Below are 14,662 nucleotides of genomic sequence, written 5' to 3'. Positions count from 1 at the left end.
CCTCCACTTGTGCTCTCTCTATGTCAAATAAATAAATAAAATCTTAAAAAAAAAAAAACCACAGAGATAGAGGGACAGTAGTTTATGCAATGTTACAAAACCAGTTAGTATCACTGAAAGGTTTTAAACAGAGGTCTAATCAGCTTCAAAGTCAGAACTCTTTCCCGTTTGCCAAGGCATCTCATGAAGCCATAGGAAGTTCACTGGACAGAGGGAGGTCTCGGAGATCTTCAGGGAAAGGAAATCTGAACTGAATGCTGCAATACAACTGAGTCCCTTGGACAAACAAGCAAGTGAAAGGTACCACAGGCAGAAGGAGCAATATAATGAGCAGTATGGAATATTTGAGTAGATACAATTATTTCAGTATAGTTGGAGCCCAGAGAGGAAGGGGTGAGAAAGTCAGAGTCTGCATATGAAACCAACATAAAATGTAGCATGATTTTGAGGCACTGGTTCCCAAAGTGAAAGCTGCAGACCAGGACATCAGCATTACCTAAGAACCTGTTACAAATGCAGATTCTTGGACTTGTCACAGATCTGAATCAGAAACTCTGGTATCTTAGGGGCACCTGGGTGGCTCAGATGATTAAGTGTCTGAATCTTGATCTTAGGGTCATGAGTTCAAGCCCCACGTTGGGCTTCACGCCAGGTGTGGAGCCTACTTAAAAAAAAGAAAGAGAGGGAGGAAGAAACTAACTGATGTGGGTCTTTTCAAAGTCCTTGAAATGATTCTAATATATGGCTGACATTTGATAAGATGATTTTGAGCAATGATGGAATGTAATGTTTTCAAAAATAATGAAATCACCCTTTATCAGTCAAGTAATTCAGAAGAGGGAGAGGACCATGATGTTCTAAATTCAGAAGAGGGAGAAGACAATAATATCTGAATAGGCACTAGCTATTACCTATGATATACTTGGTTTTCCTTTGACAAAATTATTCAATTTTTAGGTTACTCTATTTACAAATCAAATTTCCTCTATGCTTCATCTTAAGAATACATTCCCAAACAGGCTTACATTTTAAATCTTTTTTTTTTTTTAATTTATGCCAGAGGGATCTTTGTTTTATGCCCTAAAAAGTTGTTAAAAAGAAAAACACTGCCCCAAATGGTGTCAAACCAAGACTTAATACCTAATCTGCAGATTCAACCTGCTAGAAATGTAACCTTTAACCAGTCAACATAGAACTTCTGGTTATTGCTAGAAATTTACTGAAAGACCCTTTCCACTCCTCTTAGGGAAGTAACCTTGTCTAAACAATGCATTCCTTGCTAATAAATTCCTTTCTTCTTTTTTTTTAAATGCCCTCTCTCTGCCTTTAAAAACCTTCCTCTTGTGTAGCTCAGTGGAGCTCCCCTCTACTTGTTAGATGGGATGCTGTCCGATTCATGAATCACTTTTAAAAAGCCAGTAAGATCTTCAAATTTACTCAGCTGAATTTTGTTTTTTAACAGATTTGGTGACAGCAATGAGATCCAAAGCAAACTTCTGAGAGAATTCAGGAACAATGAAAAACACAGGCATGGCGCCCTGCAAACCCTTTTGAGTTCACTATCTGGCTTTTTTTTTTTTTTTTTTAAAGATTTTATTTATTTGACAGAGAGAGACACAGCGAGAGAGGGAACACAAGCAGGGGGAGTGGGAGGGAGAAGCAGGCTTCCTGTGGAGCAGGGAGCCTGATGTGGGGCTGGGATCATGACCTGAGCCGAAGGCAGACGCTTAACGACTGAGCCACCCAGGCGCCCCCTTTCTGGCCATTTCTGAGGGCCACTGGTAAGTCCTTCATGGTCTGATTCTGCTCTTTTGCATTCAAGCTACCTATTTAATTGGCTTTCCAGTCCAGGGTTCACAGGTCAGTCTAGACTGACAAGGGGCTCCTAGCAGAACACCAGTGTTCACAGCCCAGTCCACAATTCCACATTGAAATTCCTTCCCCAAAGTTCCAGTCTGAAATCCCCATTTACTAGAGCCTGCTGGTTTAGTGCTGGTGGTGCACAAGACCTTCTCTTGGCCAGCCCACAGTAACATCTTTTGGTTACTGCTGGTATGTTTGTCTGTCTGGTTTTTGTAACAAAGGCTTAGCTAATGAAGTCCTTGAATTCTAAAGAGTCAAATGTACCACCTTCTGGCACATCTGCTTATTTTATGTCTAAAAACAATGGAGCTGGGGGGCGCCTAGGTGGCTCAGTCACTAAGTGTCTGCCTTTGGCTCAGGTCATGATCCCAGGGTCCTAGGACTGAGCCCCACATCAGGTTCTGTGCTCAGCACGAAATCTGCTTCTCCCTCTCCCACTCCCCCTGCTCGTGTTCCCTCTCTCTGTCAAATAAATAAAATCTTTTAAAAAATAAGTAAATAAATAATAAATTAAATAAAAACTACAGAGCTGGGTACACTGAATATATACAGAAATGGCAAATTTTTACGAAAAACCACCTAGAATTACAATGGCCCTGATGGAATGTTCCAATTAGGTAAGATCATTTAAGAAGTACACTTGAAAGCAATGGCTCCCAAATTAAACAGAATGGGATACCTATTTTAATTGGCAAGCAGAGGCTTCCAAAAGGTTCCACAATTCTGAAGTAGTTTCATTGAATAAGTCATTGCAAAAGCCTAAAGAAAAATTAATGTGAGGGACTTAAAATAGGACGGTAACTCCCACAGCTCTCTCTTTCCTCCTGAGTACTCATTCTACTAATCCTCTGTCTGAATTGTTTTTCCACTCTGAAAAGACTACACAACCATAAATAGTCTTCCAAGTTAATGGCCTTACAGATAACCCCATATCTACCTTCAAAGGAAGGCCCCTGTATAGAACCCTCTCAGAGTTGATGAAACTGAGGAATTTACTGGTAAACTGCTACATTATTTCTTTAAACAAACAAGGGTAACCTCTGGTAGATACCAGAGTCCACAGAAGGGATCACAGAAAAACTAACAGAAGCCAGTGAAGGGTGAAAATTCTTATTAGAATCCCTTCTTCTGAATCTGTCTGTAGTGCCCAGTTGAGAGAGGAAAATAAAATTGCACACTATCCCTTCCCTTCCAAATCCAAACCCATTGTTTATCAATCCTTTCTCTCTCTGGGATAGCTATTGTCTTCCTGCTCACACAAGTGGGCTTGGCTTTTTGCCTGCCTGGGACATGCAAGTTGTTGGTTCTTTTTTTTTAGGCAATCTTTGGGAGTGACTGGATTTTGGGAAGGTAATATCTTTACCCTCTTTGGGGCCCTTACCCCAGTGGGGTTATTCAATACTGCCAGAAATATTTAAAATTAAAACTCTGTACCCAGGGCGCCTGGGTGGCTCAGATGGTTAAGCGTCTGCCTTCGGCTCAGGTCATGATCCCAGGGTCCTGGGATCGAGTCCCGCATCGGGCTCCCTGCTCCTTGGGAGCCTGCTTCTCCCTCTGCCTCTCTCTCTCTCTCTGTCTCTCATGAATAAATAAATAAAATCTTTAAAAAAAAAAAACAAAAACAAAAAAACTCTGTACCCAGAGGGAAAGAAACCAATTGAGGATAATGTAGTTGGATAGGTGGACCAATGTATGATGTCATTTAAGTTACAACCCGATTTTTTGAGGAATTGAAAGCAACTGTCCTAATCTTGCAAATTTTTTTGCAAAACAAAAGTCAGCTCCAGAGGCAATTCAAAATTCACCTATTTCTTCACCAATCCCCAAACTCCCTTATTTATCTCAAAAGGCTTGTAAACTATTGGCCTTAGGAAAGCAAAGTCCATCTTGGAGAAACTTAAATTCCTTCAGTCCCTTGGAGTTATAAACACAGCTCATAATCACCTGACTCTAAAGGAAGAAAGAAAGGGGAAAAGGTCTTTTTAAAATGCAAACTGCTGAAAGGGCTCCTAGGCTCTAGTAGTGTCCTTAAGATTAATTCCAGGGACAAATACAAATCTTAAAAATCTTCTCCACAAATATTAATGTATAAAGTAATTATAAGGTCTTTGCATTTATCTGTTTGTGTACATGTTATAAATATGAGATACTGTGCTGCCTCCGGATAGTATTGCTAAAATTAATTTGTGAAGGGCTCTAATATTTGGTTTGAAGACAAGTGCTTATAAGGACTGGGCATTCTAAAACTTTCAAAAAGACAGAAACTAACCCAAATGTCTTTCAAGTTCATGTAATCTGAAAAAAATATTCTATATAAAAGCTAGTTTAAGGTTTATGGCTTAATGAAAATAGACATGTTTAGAGTTATCAACACCAAATATAAAATTTTATTCTACCTAAGTTTATTAGCCAAACAAATTCATATTATCTCTTACAAGATCTACCAACAAAAAAATAAATAATAGCTTGGGATAATGAGGGACACCTGGGTGGCTCAGTCAGTTAAGCGTCTACCTTCGGCTCAGGTCAAGATCCCAGAGTCTTGGGATCGAGTCCACATTGGGCTCCTTGCTCAGCAGGAGCCTGCTTCTCCCTCTGCCTGCCACTCCCCCTGCTTGTGCGCTCTCTCGCTCTCTATCGGACAAACAAATAAATAAAATATTTTAAAAATAAATAAAGTACTTAAAAAAAATAGCTTGGTAAAATGGCTGACTGTCTAATGTTTAATGAGGTTTTATAGGTAATCTAAACATACTTATTTTAAAAAGTAAATAAATGTAAGCAAGACAAAAGTTTCAGCAATATTTATGTCTACTTAAATAGTTTACCCAAATCTTTCTGGTAACCTAAAACCTTAAAAGTTTTGCTAAATTAGGTTAAATGATAAGTTAAATTCTTTAAATATCTAGGTCATTTCCAAATAAGATAAAATACTATAACATTAATTACTGAACACAGGTTTAACTACTTTGAGCTTATTACAGAGAAACTAAAAGATATTCGGATGTGTTAGCGCTACACTGGAAAAATGAAAAAGGCATATGCTTCTAAAAATTATATATTCATAAATTTGCAAATCTAAAGAATGCTGGAGAGGCGCCTGGGTGGCTCAGTCAGTTAAGCAGCTGCCTTTGGTTCGGCTCAGGTTGTGGTCTCGGGGTCCTGGGATCGAGCCCTGCATCCGGCTCCCTGCTCAGTGGGAGGTCTGCTTCTCCCTCTCCCACTCCCCCTGCTTGTGTTCCCTCTCTCGCTGTGTCTCTCTCTGTCAAATAAATTAAGTCTTAGAAAGAAAGAAAGAAAGACAGAAAGAAAGAAAGAATGAATGCTGGAATAAAAGTTCACGATTGCTTACTTACTTGCTTTCACTAGAAATTAAGGTTTCCAAGAATTAAGAATTTTAATAAATGTAATTAATACTACTGGAAATAATAAGGGAAACAACTTTGCATGCAAGGAAAGTAGGATTTGTGTGTTTCTGATTAAGAAAAAATCTGAAAAATAGAAATAACATTTTTGTTGAAAGAAAATAATTTTGTCCTAAAATGAAACTGGCTATTTACTTATTTTTGATACTGGTTATTTAAAGTGGGAAAACTGAACAAAATCTGAATGTAAAAAAGAGAGTTGTAAAAAGTTTGTGGAAAATAAATCTTTGGAAGGAAATTTTAATGTGTGATCAAGCTGACTTTCACGCACAGCAGTAGCGACAGACTCTATAAAGATTCTGACACATGGATAAAATCCATTCAGCTTCTGTAAAAATGGCCCCTTGTTGTAACAAGGTAACAGTATGCTCCTGAATCAGAGAAATTAATATGGATAAACAATGGCTATAAATGAACAGTCGGAGCTATGGGAAAACCAAGACAGCTATTGGCTCTTCCTAGCATATGACAAAACCTATTTTTTGGTTTTTGTATTCCTTCACCCACCATGGTGCATTTAAGATGACTGAAATTATAAACAGACACTGGTGGGGAAACTTTTATAAAATTGTAGAAGGTCTATCAGCAATATCTGACTTGTCAGGTCCATAATCCTGAAAAAACTGTTGTCTCTAGAGGCCTCAGACCTCCTCCCGCTGGACCCTTTGAACACCTACAGCTAGATTTTATTCAATTGCCATTTCATATGAGTTATCACGATGTCCTTGTTATTGTATGTATGTTTTCCAGATGGGTTAAAGCCTTTCCCTGCCACAAGGCTGATGCCCTCACAGTGAGGACCAAAAAAAAAAAAAAAAAAAAATTTTTTTTAAATTGTGTTTCCCACTTGGGATATAACTTCTGTAATTTCCAGTGACTGAGGCACCCACCTCACTGGACAGATCATACAAACCTTAACAAAAACCTTACAAATTTCTTGGAATCCCATCAATATACAACCTTCTGCTGATCCCTTGTTATCTTATGAAAAGTACAAGCTACTGTAAACCTCTAACGTCTTACGTTGAAACCTATCAACAGGTTAACGAGGTCTATCTGGATCCCAATTCAAAGGTCACAGTTTAGAGCTAGTGATTAGGCATTTTGGAAACATGAGAGAAAAACAGCTCTTGAGCCCTACTGGAAAGAACCTTACCAATTGCTCCTGGCCACTGACACTGCTCTGCAAAATTAGAAGGTGTTAAGCCTTTAGTACACATCACCCAGCTAAAGGCTCCACATGACATCTAGCCCTATACAGACACTGGAGACCTCCAAATCAACTTACAAGGAAGAGAAGTATCCAATATCAAGGTAAATTGCTTCCACCCACGATGGATCAAGACTTCAACAGAACATGAAACCGTTTCTCCTTTTCCTTTCCTTTCCTCTGCCACTGGCCTGGAAAGATAATGCCTTTATCTTTATCTCTCAGGCCACTGATAAGGGTGCCAACCTCTGGAATTTATAATAACTTTTTTTTTTTTAAAGATTTTATTTATTTATTTGAGAGAGAGAATGAGGGACAGAGAGCATGAGAGGGAGGAGGGTCAGAGGGTGAAGCAGACTCCCCGCTGAGCAGGGAGCCCGATGCGGGACTCGATCCCGGGACTCCAGGATCATGACCTGAGCCGAAGGCAGTCGCTTAACCAACTGAGCCACCCAGGCGCCCTATAATAACTTTTTATTGCAGGCTAGAAGAAAATCTAACTTGGCCCTAACTTTTTTTTTTTTGGAAGGTTTTTTTATTTATTCATTCGAGACACAGAGATACAGAGAGAGAGAGAATATCAGCAGGGGGAGAAGCAGAGGGAGGGGGAGAAGCCGAGGGAGGGGGAGAAGCAGGCCCCCCACTGAGCAGGGAGCCCGATGCGGGGCTCGATCCCAGGACGCTGGGATCATGACCTAAGCCAAAGGCAGACGCTTAACCATCTGAGCCACCCAGGCGCCCCTGGCCCTAACTTTCTACAAGCAAAATAAGACAACTTATTGGCTGACTCCCCCGAATTTACATCATGAATTGAAACGACCTACCAGGAAGCTTGCAGGATTCAGGATTCACTCCTTTTGGCAGGTCCCTACTTCCTCTGTTAGGGATAAATGTAAATGAGGCTATGATCAGGAACTTCTCCTTAATCCTTGAAATTGTTGCAGAATCTGCTACTAACACAATAGCTACTCAACAAAGGTATCTTCAGACTCTGGCCAAAATTGTTCTTGATAATAGAATAGTCCTTGATTATCTTTTAGGTGAGCACATAGAGATAAAGCAAAATGTTATGAACCGTGAATGCCACACAAAGGATCAACAAAAGCTACCAGAAGTACAGAGTGGTAGCTGAGAGTGGCGCTAACGCCATAAATTCTAATCGCATCTCCCAGTTAAGCTGAGAGTCTGATCAAAAGGTGGGGGGGGGGGGGAATAACTGTTAAAAGGAAAACCACAGGCCCAAAATGATGTCACTTAGGTTAAAGCCCAAGTCAAGAAACCAAGACTTAATACCTAGTCTAATTGCAGTTTCAAACCACCAGGAATGTAACCTTTAACCAGTTGACAGAATTTCCTAGTCAATACTGAGAATTTACTGATAGATCCTTTCCACTCCCCTCAGGAAGGCAACCTTGCCTAAACAATGCATTCCTTGCTAATAAATTCCTTTCTTTTACTTTATGCCCTCTGCCTTTAAAAGCCTTCCTCTTATTTAGCTCAGTGAAGCTCCCCTCTTCTTGCTAGACGGGACGCGGCCAGATTCATGAATCATTTAATAAAGCCAATTAGATCTTCAAATTTACTGTTTAATTTTGTCTTTTAATTAACGAAGTCAAACTTACACGTATTAAAACTAAGTGTTCTTAGAAACCATGATAATCCTAACTGCTTAAATTTTTTTATCATTTCTATAAATTTTGGAGGATGTTATAATCAATTTTTTTCTTTTAAAGGTTTATTTATTTGAGAGAAAGAAAAAGTGCGCGTGTGCATCTGGGGGTAGGGGCAAAGGGAGAGAAAGAGAGATTCTTTTTTTTTTTTTTTAAAGATTTTATTTATTTATTTATTTGAGACAGAGAGAATGAGAGAGACAGACAGCACATGAGAGGGGGGAGGGTCAGAGGGAGGAGCAGACTCCCTGCCGAGCAGGGAGCCCGATGCGGGACTCGATCCCGGGACTCCAGGATCATGACCTGAGCCGAAGGCAGTCGCTTAACCAACTGAGCCACCCAGACGCCCGAAAGAGAGATTCTTTTTTTTCTTTTTTTTTTAAAGATTTGATTTATTTATTTGACAGAGACAGAGATAGCTAGAGCAGGAACACAAGCCGGGGGAGTGGGAGAGGGAGAAGCAGGCTTCCCGCAGAGCAGGGAGCCTGATGTGGGACTCAATCCCGGGACTCCAGGATCATGACCTGAGCCGAAGGCAGTCGCTTAACGACTGAGCCACCCAGGAGCCCCCGAAAGAGACATTCTTAAGCAGACTCCCTGCTGAGCTCAGAGCCTGATGGGGGCTTGATCTCACAGCCCCGAGATCATGACCTGAGCTGAAATCAAGAGTCAGACGCTTAACCAACTGAGCCACCCAGGCGCCCTGTCAATTTATCTTTTAAAAACAGTACAATTCCATGAGTTTCACTTCAATTTTGTTAAATCCAAGCAAAATTAAATGTTGCCTCAACCAAAGCCACTCCACTTCTATGTATGTTAGATACCAAGGTTCCTTATGAGATTTCATTTGGAATGAGTGTCCCACAATAAGAGAAGTTTGCAAACAACTGGACTACAGGATAAAATTCAAGATCTTTCGCATAAAATATAAAGGCCCTCCAAAGCCTGGTCCCCATCAACTCTCTCAAGCTTTATTTCCCACTACTTCCTGCCTAGAAATGAACTTTCTAGTAACACCAAACTGCCTATAGTTCCTCATAAATACCACAATTTATGAGATGCTTCTCATCTTTGTGAATTTGTCCATATTGTAACTTCCAGATGACTCCTGCCTGGTTTTATTTTATTTTACTTTACGTTTTAAAAATTACATTAGGCTATGGGAAACAAATGCCACATTCTGGGCCCAGTGGGACTGAGCTTGGGTGACTTTCACTACATGGTGGAAGGGCAGGGTCCATAGGTCAGGTGTAACAGGCCCGAGTTGTTCCCTAGGTCCTTTTGTGCCCCTAGGTTGGGCCAGCAGTCATGCCACAAGAAGCCTGCCATCCCATCTCTTCTTTTTGGGTGCTGTAGGACTAGAGTTAGATACAGGCTGTTCCCAGCAGTAATGTCTCCTAATGGCTCATTTGGCTAAGGAAGACAAAAACATTCTGGATGGTCAAGGACAGCACTCTAGCCATGGGTCAAGCCAAGGAGCCCATTATCCTACAAGTCAAAACTGAATGTTCTTCCCTTTATCTGTTGAGCTACTTATCCTTTAGGTCAATGATTCTCAACAGGAGGGGAGAAGAGGAGCATTTTGCCCCCTAGCAGGCATTTGGCAATGTCTGGAAACATTTTTGATTGTCCCAAGAGTGGGGAGGGTGTTTGCTACTGGCATCTATAGAGGCCAGGGATGCTGTTAAACATCCCACAATGTACAGGACAGCCCCCACAACAAAGAATTATCTGGCCCAAAATGTCAATAGTGCCAAGATCAAGAAACACTGCTTTATTTCTCAGTTTGATACCACATTGTCCAGGAAGGCCTTCCTAAATGCCCCAGATTACCTCTTCCTGGTTTCCTATAATACTTAGCATTGTATTGCATATGAATCTGTGTCTTCCATTAGATCATGTGTACCTTTGGGACAGAGACTGTAACACTGTGCCTGGCACACAATACATACTCAGTGAAGTAGCTATGTGTCTACCCCAATATCTAGCCTATACCTCTTAGTAAAAGAAAAAACAATTCTCAGTTGGGCACATGGTCACTCAGAATAAAAATTACATTCCCTAGCCTTTTATATATGGCCATAGGACTATGTTATAGCCAGTAGAATGAAAGAAGGGTTACGTGGAGAGTAAGGGAATGAAGGAAATTCATGGGAAATGTCCTAAAAATATATTAAATGCCTCTTATATGCCCACACTACCCCCACCCTACTACTTAGGACACAGATGATATGACTGGAGCTCCAACTTGGACCACAGGGCTGATGGAGCCAAAAACTGGAAGCAGCCTAAATGCTGGGTGACTGCAGAGCTTCTAAACCAGCCTTGGTCTGCCTTCTTTTATATAACAGCCACTATTTTGTTTAAAACCATGGCTACTTCGGTCACTATTTTTTGCAAAGACACCTCATCTAAATTAATAAATGATCTAACACCCAACTTCTGTTTTTTGCCATCAAATGCCATCTTCTTCAAGGAAAGTATGAACTGTGCTTTATTAATTTATGTTCTTGTTCTGCTTCTTCTCATTCTTCACTAACACATTCTGAAATACAATTTTTCCTCTGCTCTTTTCCTTTTGCAACCTGTTTTGCTGTCAGTTGCATTCCTTGTTTATTTAATTACCCTTCTCCAACTAAGGGTTCTCAGCTACCTATAATTTGTACAGAAGAACAGTGATTTCCACAACTACAAAGGTAGTGCTCTTAGGTAGTATTTGATTAACAACCAGATTTATAAAGCTAGGTTTACTGCCTTCACAAAGGATAAGTAACCCAAAATAATTTTTCAAAAACAAAAAAAGTAATATTTATAAAATTCTTCTGGGATATTTTAATCTGAGCTAGTAGAGCTCAGGTAATCATAATTTGCATGCTATTAATTTTATACACTGTAGAAGTGATCATAATTTGTGTGAACATCGCTTGTCCTTCTCTTAACTTGCTCATAATATTCTTGCTATCCTTAAATTTAGAAAATTTTCTTTTTTTTTTTTAAGATTTTATTTATTTATTTGACAGAGAGATACATAGCGAGAGAGGGAACACATGCAGGGGGAGTGGGAGAGGGAGAAGCAGCCTTCCCGCTGAGCAGGGAGCCCGATGCAGGGCTCGATCCCAGGACCCTGGGATCATGACCTGAGCCGAAGGCAGACGCTTAATGACTGAGCCACCCAGGCGCCCCAAATTTAGAAAATTTTCAAGTGGATGTTTTGTTGTATCATCCTCTGTTAATTCTGTAAGATACTATCAAAATGTTTGATTTCCAAACTAAATTCCATTTTGGAAACTAAAAAAGAAATGTAATATTCTAAATTTAGTAACTATTCTTTCTACTTAGGAGTATCTCCATTTCCAAAAGACTTTTTTTGCATTGCTTTCACCTATTTACCTTTTTAAAAAGAAAACCACAGGCCTAAATGGTGTCACTTGGATTATAACAGCCCCAAGACAGTAAACCAAGACTTAATACCTCTCTTGGCCTGCCCCTGTGGAGTGGTGTGGAAGCAGAGGCCTGTGTGCACTCCAGATTCGGCTGCACCTGTAACCCACCACCATGGAGGAAGACCTTGCTGCTGGAAATATAATGGCTGTTAATACTGTTTTATACAAGGCGCTGAAGCCCACCCTCAACCACAATGACCTCGCAGGTGGAATTTGCGAAGCTGCCAAAACCTCAAGACAAACACCAAACCCATCTTCGTGTGTTTGCACCCAACTGTGATGTCAAGTTGGTGGAGGCCCTTTGTGCTCCACACCAAATCAACCTAATTAAGGTTAATGACAAGAAAGCAGGGAAATGGGTAAGCCTCTGTAAAAGTGACAGGGAGGGAAAATCCCATAAAGTGGTTGGTTGCAGTTGTGTGATGACAAAGTCTCAGGCCAAGGACTGTCATTGAGGAATACTTCAAATGAAATGAACAAATAAAAAACTCGGTTTTTGTTCCTAAAAAAAAAGTCTTAATACCTAATCTAACTGCAGTTTCACGCCCCCTGAAATATAACCTTTAACGAGTCAACATGGGAATTTCCTGGTCAGCACTAGTAAATTTACTGATAGACCCCAGCCATTCCCCTTAGGAGGGCAACCTTACCTAAAACAATGGTTTCTTTCCTAATAATTTCCTTTTTTTCCACTGGCTCTCTACCTTTAAAAACCTTCCCTTTTCTGTAGTCCTTTGGGGCTCCCCCACCGCTTACTAGATGGGACACTACCCGATTCATGAATTAATAAAGCCAATTAGATCGTTAAAATTTACTCAGTTGTATTTTTGTTATTTAATACTTTCTTTGTTCTGGATCTGATTTCTGGTTTTCTCTGCTTTACTTACTATAGAAGCTTCTGAGTGTCAATTATTGTATCCTTATTTGTTCTCTTGTACTTGCTACTGCTACTGTATTTTTCCTTCTAACCTGTTTGTGCTTAATAGTTGTATATCTTTTGTCTGCCCCAAGGGCAGATTACTTCTCTCTGAATTGTAGTTGTGATTCTTATATTTGCTTCTGTTTAAGGGTTACCATTATAGTGTTTTGTTTTTCTGGCTTTGCTTTTTTCACCTAGTAAACTTGTTCACTGATCCTAGGTTACTTTTTTATTTTAGTCATCCTTAAGTATACCTTGGTGCACTCTTTTGTTATTGTCACTGATGATTTTTATTTGTTCCAGGTAATTTCATTGTATCTTAATGAGTTTAAAAGCAGGAACAATGCTGTATACACTAGTAATTTCCTGAATGTACCCAGATGGAAATGACTGAAATTCCACAGAAATTCCACAATTCACGAGACAATGTTAATAAAAATAGCCTCAAACTTTATTTTCATTTCCTACTCCAATTATTTGAAAAGCAGGCAGACAGTAGATACCATTCTCTAATCAGCAAAATCCTACTGCATATTCAATCACTTGGAGAATTCTACTAGAATCCACCTATTTGTGTAAGGTATTTTCCTTAAAATGGAGCCCCCCCCCTCTAACCTTTCTACACAAACATTTCTTGAAAGATAAAGGCAAAAAGATATTTAGAAATGCTTCAATCTTTTCTACTCTGTTAGTATGTAAGAAATAAAGAGATCAGTGAGTTCTATATCATTTTTGGAGCCATCTTATTCAAGACTACAGCTCAATTTAATACGAAGTTGAACAGTGTGAATAATTTGTTAAAAGAGAACACAGTATTCAAAACATCAAAGTTACAACTTCAATCACTGGAGAAACTAGTTCTACTACTTGAACTTGAAATGACTACCTAAAAACATCAAGGATAAATAGTGTACCTAAAACTCTATAGTTGTACCTTAATGCAGAACTAAACTTATCAGCCACCCAAAGCAATCTGTTTTCATCCCTTCCCCACTCATTAAAAACTTTGCTTTTATTTTCAGTTTTTAAAAAAGCTTAGCTTATATACAGTAGTCTCTTATGAAGATTACCTGAACCACCCCAGAATGAAAGAATGCTTTCTTCCACCAAATTCTTTCATAGAGGAACTCATATATGCTACCAGGTGATTACCTTTTGCTCCTACTGTAATTGGAACTGACCAGGGAGGCAGGAGGTACCTCTCTGACTAAAAATAACTGGAAATTCCTAAGCAAAGCAAAAAAAACTTAACTTTCATAGTTAACAAAATAGGGCAGGTAGAACTGTGAAAGCTTTCCTTATCACCGTCTTCCAACAATTTCTACATATGTTCCTGAGCCATCTGGTGATATCTTCAAGCCTTCAAAACTGCCTAAATATTTTCAGTATTTTAGTACTAAATAATACCACAGTAAGTATTAAAAATACTTATTTTAAACAATTTTCCCAGAATAAAAATATTTATAGAAAAGCAAAACACACAGATGATTGACTCTGGGCTATGAATTCCTTATGGTCATGACCTCTCAACTAACATGGAATATTTACAACTTGGTACTTACTAATGGAATAATTCTATGCTTCTGCCTTATCTCCCAGTTAGCTCTTTTTGAGAGCAGGGACTCAGTCTTAAAAGAGGCAGTACAGCCTAGATTAGACCTGCCTCAACCAATGTAGCTCTGTTTTTATCTGTTTTATTTTTTTATTTTTATTTTTTAAAGATTTTATTTATTAATTTTGACAGAGAGAGACACAGCGAGAGAGGGAACACAAGCAGAGGGAGTGGGAGAGGGAGAAGCAGGCTCTTCGCCCAGCAGGGAGCCCGACGTGGGGCTCGATCCCAGGACCCTGGGATCATGACCTGAGCTGAAGGCAGATGCTTAACGACTGAGCCACGCAGGCGCCCTGTTTTTATCTGCTGTATAATGGAATTCTGGGAAGACTTGTTTCAAAAAAGAGTTCAATGTTGTTCTTCTGTTTTGTTTTTAGGTTTAAAAAAATACTTGTACCCACCCTAAAATTAAAAGGACTCAGAATACCAAGTGTGGGTAAAGATGCAAAGCACCTAGAACACATTCCTGTATAGTATAGCCATACATTAATGGTACAGACACTGTGGAAAACAAGTTATC

At 39.6% G+C, this 14,662-nt stretch overlaps 1 protein-coding gene and 1 pseudogene across 1 annotated transcript in view; one reads left to right on the top strand and one right to left on the bottom strand.

Moving 5' to 3' along the window:
- TPST1 (tyrosylprotein sulfotransferase 1) overlaps positions 1-14,662 on the bottom strand; it is a 144,553-nt gene that overhangs the window by 95,635 nt on the left and 34,256 nt on the right. The gene's annotated exons all lie outside the window — the stretch shown is intronic.
- LOC110589775 lies at positions 11,733-12,082 on the top strand (annotated as a pseudogene).

Source organism: Neomonachus schauinslandi, chromosome 5 (assembly GCF_002201575.2).
Source record: "Neomonachus schauinslandi chromosome 5, ASM220157v2, whole genome shotgun sequence".
Taxonomy (NCBI): domain Eukaryota; kingdom Metazoa; phylum Chordata; class Mammalia; order Carnivora; family Phocidae; genus Neomonachus; species Neomonachus schauinslandi.
This window is presented reverse-complemented; position numbering and strand designations above follow the sequence as displayed.